The sequence below is a fragment of the Labeo rohita genome, unplaced genomic scaffold (assembly GCF_022985175.1).
Source record: "Labeo rohita strain BAU-BD-2019 unplaced genomic scaffold, IGBB_LRoh.1.0 scaffold_1011, whole genome shotgun sequence".
NCBI lineage: Eukaryota > Metazoa > Chordata > Actinopteri > Cypriniformes > Cyprinidae > Labeo > Labeo rohita.
The window spans coordinates 13,698-21,305 of NW_026127133.1; the positions used below are offsets into that span (position 1 = coordinate 13,698).

Genomic DNA, 7,608 nt, shown 5'->3' on the forward strand with positions numbered 1-7,608 from the left:
GACATTTTTAATATAACTCCGATTGGATTTGTCTGAAAGGAGAAAGTCATATACAGCTAGGAAGCCTTGGGGGTGAGTAAATTATGGGCCAATTTTTATTTTTGGATGAACTAACCCTTTAAGCCAGGGGTCACCAGATGCGGTCCTGGAGGGCCGGTGTCCCTGCAGAGTTTAGCTCCAACCCTAATCAAACACACCTGAACCAGCTAATCAAGGTCTTACTAGGTATACTTGAAACTTCTAGGCAGGTGTGTTGAGGAAAGTTGGAGGTAAGCTCTACAGGACACCGGCTCTCCAGGAACAAGTTTGGTGACCCCTGCTTTAAGCATACTTTGCCCAAGCCATCAAATTGACATCATCAGAGATGGAATGCCATTCCAGAGCAGAATCAGGTGTTTACATTTAAGTTTAAGATTACCAAGACACATTTTTTTTTTTTTTTTTAAGTGGGTTAACTTGTACAGATTAATTGTTCACCTCAAGACTAGAAACTAGAAAAGTTAATACTGTAAATGTTGATATCACGTGGACTTTAAACTTAATGTCTTAATGTAAATGCAGCAATTTGGAAGCAAAAGTTCATAATAAGTATAATATCTTGTTTTCGTTAGAAGATGGAGATAGATACATGTGTATGTTAACATTTTCAAGTCAAATTAAAATCAGTTGGTGACTCCTCTTTACTTGTTGTTTGAGGAGCATTTTGTGGCATGCACAGAAATGCACTAAATAAATCCCTCTGTCACACACAAATTTAGGTTAGGAGAAGTTGTTGTTGTTGTTGCATTTGCCATTTATATTGGTGACAAGCATTACAAGGCCCTACTATTGTTTGTGATTGCTGGTGCACCTGCAGCACCTTTGACAATGTCAGTGTTCCTTTACATTATACTCTCATCTTTTGGTGTGGATAATCATCAATTTCATGACTCTCATTTTCATGTGTCTCCTCTGCATAGCAATTTTACTCCCAAAGTTGGAATTATTAAAAGAAAATTATGTCATAATGCAGCATCAGAGTGGGCGGTAGATGGGTTGTTCAATCTGATCCAGGCACTGTATAAATGAAAGGACAGTAAGAAGAGCAGAACAAACTCCTAACAGGAGGAGACTCACTCATGGCCTATGAGAGAGAGGATCGTGAGACTCAATACTGCTTTCCTGCCATCAGCTCATCATGCATCAAGGGGAAACGCTTTAGGCATGAATACAATATCATGTATTTGTTTTTTTCATTGCTGTCAGCTTGGACTGTGTTTCTGAACCTGCTGGTGATCATCTCTATCTCTCACTTCAAGAAGCTTCACACTCCAACCAACCTGCTCATTCTCTCTCTGACTGTGGCCGACATGCTTATTGGACTTATTGTTATGCCCGTGGATGCTATTAAACTGATTGAGACATGTTGGTACTTTGGAGACACATTGTGTGATGTGTTTATGATAATCATGGGACTGCTCGGCTCAACGTCGCTGAGTAATTTGGTTTTAATTGCCGTTGATCGTTATGTGGCTGTCTGTCACCCTTTACAGTATCCACAGAAAATAACCACAACAAAAGCTTTAATAAGTGTCTGTGTCTGCTGGTTTTGCTCCTCAACCTACAATTTAGGCTATTTAATTAGCAGAAGACCTTTGGACACTTCACAAACACCAGGCATATGTTATGGAAGGTGTTATTTAATAATAAGTTTTTCATGGATGATAACTGACCTGTTTTTTGCCTTCTTGCTTCCTTGTAGCCTGATAATAACTTTGTATTTGAGGATATTTCATGTTGCACATCAGCAAGTGAAAGTTATAAACTCTCTGATGAAGGGTGGTAAATTTGTAAAAGAAGGTTCAGTGAAGAGGAAATCTGAGAGAAAAGCTGCTCTGACATTAGGAATCATTGTGGCAGTTTATCTGCTTTGCTATATCCCATTCTATATATTGTCTCTTGCAGGTACTGCTGTAATCTCTTCTGCCACAATGACATTTATACTATGGATATTGTATATTAGCTGTGGTCTGAATCCTCTTATCTATGCTTTATTTTACCGCTGGTTTAAAATATCAGTTAAACACATCTTAACTTTTAAAATATTTAGGTCAGCATCCTCCCTCATGGATATTTTTAGCAATTAAAAATTATAATGGGGTGGGGGTTGAATTGTTGTTTTTTTTTTAATATATTTTTCTCTCTGATAAGGAGCTAACTCTGATACCAATATATAGCTCTTTAGTCTTAGTTTATAAAATGATTGTGGCCACAATGTAAATATATTATGTAATCAATTTTAGGTGAACAATTGCAAATAGGCTTTAATGGCATAAAATAAAACAATACTTAACATGACTTGAAATGAAGGATTATCTTTTAATGTGTAAATGCAAATGTGACAATTTATATAAAAATGTGCATTTAAAATGTAATGAGGAATTTCAACCAGTAGAACACCAGGTCTTTTGTCAAATCTGGGTTTACATGTACACTGTTAGATATTTCAAAGGTACTGTTGCCAGTAAGTTACTGTAATTAGAATTTACAGTAGCAAACCGTATTTAATTTACAGTTGCAAACTGTAGCTGTTTTACAGCCAAATACTATTAAAAAGATCAAATTCAACAGTATACTACTGTAATTCATTCATTTTAATATAGATTCCAGTAGATTTTATAAATTTATATATAATTTATTTAAATTTATTTTATTTTTACTCTACATAGGTACTACTGACATTCAATTAAAACAGACACAATAATCACAAAATATCAAATACTTTATTTAAAACAATGCATGTATAACACTTAAAAATACAGTCTTAAACTGCTCAATGAAGTTGAAAAAACTGCATCTTCACCATTTCCCCTGTCTTAGGACGTTTTGCAGTGCATTATGTTGTATCCTCACAAAGAATCTATAGGCAACAGAAACATAATGGAGAAAAAGACATGCAGCCAAAGAATACACAGCCATCTGCAAAACCCAGGTCTGCTCCAAAACGTGGCCACCACCTTTGCTCACCATCCACTTTGTCAGTGACAGAAATGCCTTCTCTGAAAAACAAGTACAAGAAATGGCACACTTTTAAAAGGAAAACCCCACACAGAATACACAAACTTCTCAAAACCATAGTTGTTCTCTTACCATGAACTATCAGTCTCAGTGTGGTTAGCGTGCTCATGTCTTTCTTGATGCTTCATTGCAGTTGCCTTTAAAACACAAACACAACAAAATGCAGTAAATCTTAAATTCCATTAATAATTATAACAAACTAATTCTAAAACTAGAAAGGCAGCTAACAGTTAGCCATATAACTTGTCTAACCTAGCTAACATAGGATTTTTTTTTTTCTCAATAGGCTACTGGCCAACATTATACAAACACCTGAACAAAATTTCACATTAGTTAACCTAATGTTAATATAGGATAAGTGTTGCTTGTTGAAAATTATTTTAATTCAGTAACTTAATTTAATAAGCTGACAAAACGCCGTTTGAAACGACAGCGCAGTTTACTATAGTAAAGTTTGTAACCGCCATGTTGACGAGTAAATATTACTAGGTTAAACTGGTGTGCAAAAATCTGACAAACACTCAGGCAAACGTATATATATATATATATATATTTTTTTTACCTTACTTGCTGGTCTTAATCTCTCGTAAATTGCATCGACACACAGCGCGGTTGTTCTCCGGAACTCTTCCGCTCTCGCGGGTTCATCCCCGGGCAAATGCCGCGACGCTGCCCGCTGCTTCAGCGTCTTCCTCAGACACGAGTGGAGCAGCGCAGCGCGACTCGACAAAAGAAGACAATATAGAACACATTAAATATACAATTTACAGTGGATGCTTACAGTAAAGTAATGCCCCGGTATATTTCTGACTTACAGATGTACTTCAAGCGTTGGTGCGGTGTCTGACATGAAGGACAAACGGATTTTCCAGTCATTACAAGCGATGCAACACATCCGGTGTAGTCCGTCCCAAGCTGTTGCGGCGTTGTAGACGCGGTGTAGGGCAAATCTTGTCAATCCAAATATAATAAATGAGGAAAATAAAACGACCTCAATAGAACGCCGCCAATGAGAACGTTACAGCAAATACAGTAGTATACAGCAATTTAAAAAAATACAGTAAGTCTCTGTATTTGGGGTCTGACGTCACAGAAAATTCCCATAATGCAATGGTTATTACAGTTATTTACTGCAAAGGGAATTTGCAGTATTATACTGGGTGATATACAGTTAATAACTGTAGAAATTACATGCATGTCTAACAGTGTAGGCTGCGTCCATCAGCTGGAAAATGCTACCTTCAGAGTATGCATTCTAATGTAGGAGGGCATCAAGGCATGTCCAAATTCAGTCAGCTTCACATCTTCCAGCTTTCTGCACTTTTGATGTTATTTCTAGTGAGAAATAAGTATCTTGGTAATTAAATATTTGCTTAGTTATCACCAAAGCTTGTTCTGATTTGCTGTAGATCAGGAAATCATTACGCTGCCTCAGAATCATGTCCGAAAGCAGTTTTGTGACTGAAGAACGCTGTTTGTCTGTCATGTAGAGCTGTAGAGCTTTACATGCTTTACATTTTTCTACAGCTCACCATCTCTCGCTCGCAGCTAGCTTGCATGGATTAATTGTTCACCTCAAGACTACTAATGTGCACTATCAAAGTTTGATTTCATGTGGACTTTAAACTGTACTGTACTGTACCGAAGCAAAAACTCATAAGTATAATATCTTATTTTAACCAGAAGATGGAGATAGATACTTATGTATTATATTTTATATATTGATATGTTCAAGTCAAATTGAAATCAGTTGGTGATTCCCCCTTTACTTTTTTGAGGAACATTTTATGGCATGCACTAAATAAATCCCTCATGAGGTTTGATGACAGCTGTCTGTTTAGTCTGTTACATATAAATTTAGGTTAGGTGGTTGTTGTTGCATTTCCTATTTATATTAGTGACAAGCATTACAGGGCCTTACTATAGTCTGGATTTGTTTGTGACTGCTGATGCACCTACAGCATCTGTGACAAAGTCACTGTTCCTTTGTTGTACTGACACCTTTTAGTGTGGATAATCACAAAAACCATTTTTTTTTTTCAATTTCTCAGTGTTTTGTGTCTCTTATGCACAGCAATTTGACTGCAGAGTTTTAAATTATTAAAAAGAATGTAATTACATTATTATGCAGCATCAGAGTGGGCGGTAGATGGGTCGGTCAGTCTGATCCATACACTGTATAAATGAAAGGACCGAAAGGAGATCAAAACAAACCCCTAACAGGAGGAGACTCACTCATGGCCTATGAGACAGAGGATCATGAGACTCTATACTGCTTTCCTGCCATTAACTCATCATGTATCAAGGGAAAACGATCCAGACATGAATACAATATCATGTATGTGGTTTTTTTTCATTGCTGTCAGCATAGTTTCTGAATCTGCTGGTGATCATCTCCATCTCTCACTTCAAGAAGCTTCACACTCCAACCAACCTGCTCATTCTCTCTCTGGCTGTGACTGACATGCTTATCGGAATAATTTTAATGCCCATAGAGGCCATAAAGCTGATTGAGACATGTTGGTACTTTAAAGACACTTACTGTGGACTGTTTACAGTTATCCTTGGTTTGCTTCTTTCTGCGTCTCTTAGTAATTTAGTTTTAATTACTATTGACAAACACTACAATAATCTCTTCTGCCGCAATAATGTTTCTTTTATGGACTGTGTATGTTAACTCCAGCCTGAATCCTGTCATCTATGCTTTATTTTACAGCTGGTTTAAAATATCTGTTAAATATATCTAAACTCTTAAAATATTTCTAGCAGCTTCCTCTCTCACTGACATTTTTACAGAGTATAATCAGAGCATGTAATAAATTGTAGTTGTTGTATGGTTTCATTTGATTTGATTTATTTATTTTCCTTTTTTCCTTACTGATGAAGTATAAACTAATGTTTAATATTTTACGGCATAAGTCCTAGTCCTTTGTTTGTTCTTTTTACTATTTATTTTTCTCTTGTCATGGCTTTGTTGTTTATATAATAGACCAGAGGTCCCCAACCACGGGGTCGCGACCCACTACCGGGCGTGGAAGAGTTTCTCCGGGTCGCGAGTACGTTCTGGGGATATAGATATGGTGCTCTGTTATTTATTGTGCGTAAATGTTTGTTCTAATTATTCTGTACTTTCGTTGTATGCAATTGATATGGAGTAACAATTTGAAGATTTCATGTTAAATTAGTAAATAAAAGATTGCTCTGATCTGTCATATAATCTAGGCCTTAAACCGATCGCAGTTGAAACGTGATAGTACGAACCAGGTCCAGTTCCCACTGTTTGGCATGTGATTTGCAGATTAATTTGCCAATTTACACGTTCAAGCTATTTAAAACCACAATAAGAAAAAACGAAACAGAACTCATTTCGTTATTTATGCTCTGTTCTTGCACACACCCAAAGCGCACACATGCATAGAGACGTGTTTCAGACAGCCCTGCATACTGAGTTGATTCCTCTTTCATGTTACTAGCTGTCACTTGCCCTTGTACAACATAAAATACACAGTAATGATCACAACACAAGGAATTAGAAAGAATAAAATCAAATCCGTAAATCTCCAAGCAGGATTAAGCATAATGATACACTGACCATAACACAATCGTTTGTGTGCAATATTAAAATATCCATTATTAATTACATTCTTAATATTGTAAACTGAACAGCAAAACCAGCAGAGACAGATGCTTATTAATGTTTTAGTTGTGGTTATTTTCTGTGGGTACAGTAAAGGGTGACACACAGCCACATAACGATCAACAGCAATTAATACTAAATTACTAACAGAAACAAAAAGGAGCAGCCTAACGAGAATTACAAACAGTCCACAGTAAGTGTCTCCAAAATACCAACACATCTCATTTTGCTTGATGCCCTCTATGGGTGTCACAATAAGTCCGGTAAGCAGGTCTGTCACAGCCAGAGAGAGAATGATCAGGTTGGTTGGAGTGTGAAGCTTCTTGAAGTGAGAGATGGAGATGATCACCAGCAGATTCAGAAACACAATCCACGCTGACAGCACTGATACAAATAGGTAAATTATATTATGTTCATACCTGGAACGTTTTCCCTTAATACATGATGAGTTGATGGCAGGAAAGCAGTATTGAATCTCATAATCCTCTGTTTCATAGGCCATGATTGAGTTTCCTCCTGTTAGGAGTTTGTTCTGCTTTCCTTACTGTCCTTTAATTTATACAGTGTCTGGATCACAGTAACCAACCCATCTACCGCCCACTCTAATGCTGAGCAGTGGTATATTTTCTTGAAGGGAAAAGAAAGAACATGAACAATATGTTTATTAGCTCTATTACTATCTATCTGTAGCATTTTAATCACGAATAAATAAAAAGAGTATGCGTGTAATATGTGCAGTTTTTGATGTAAGTTATACTGTGTCATTTAAAAAAATTGAAGCAAAAACAGAAAGGTCTTGATCTTTGTAAAATACTGCATAAAACATATCTGCATGGAACAAAAACCACAGACGACTGAATGACAATGCAAATTCACTCTCTGACAGCAGGTGGTGCTTATTGAACAAATACAGC

The 7,608-nt window shown here is 36.6% G+C and overlaps 1 pseudogene; it reads left to right on the forward strand.

The window, feature by feature from the left end:
* Positions 1-1,064: 1,064 nt before the first annotated feature.
* LOC127157225 (trace amine-associated receptor 13c-like) lies at positions 1,065-2,126 on the forward strand (annotated as a pseudogene).
* The last annotated feature ends 5,482 nt before the right edge of the window (positions 2,127-7,608 follow it).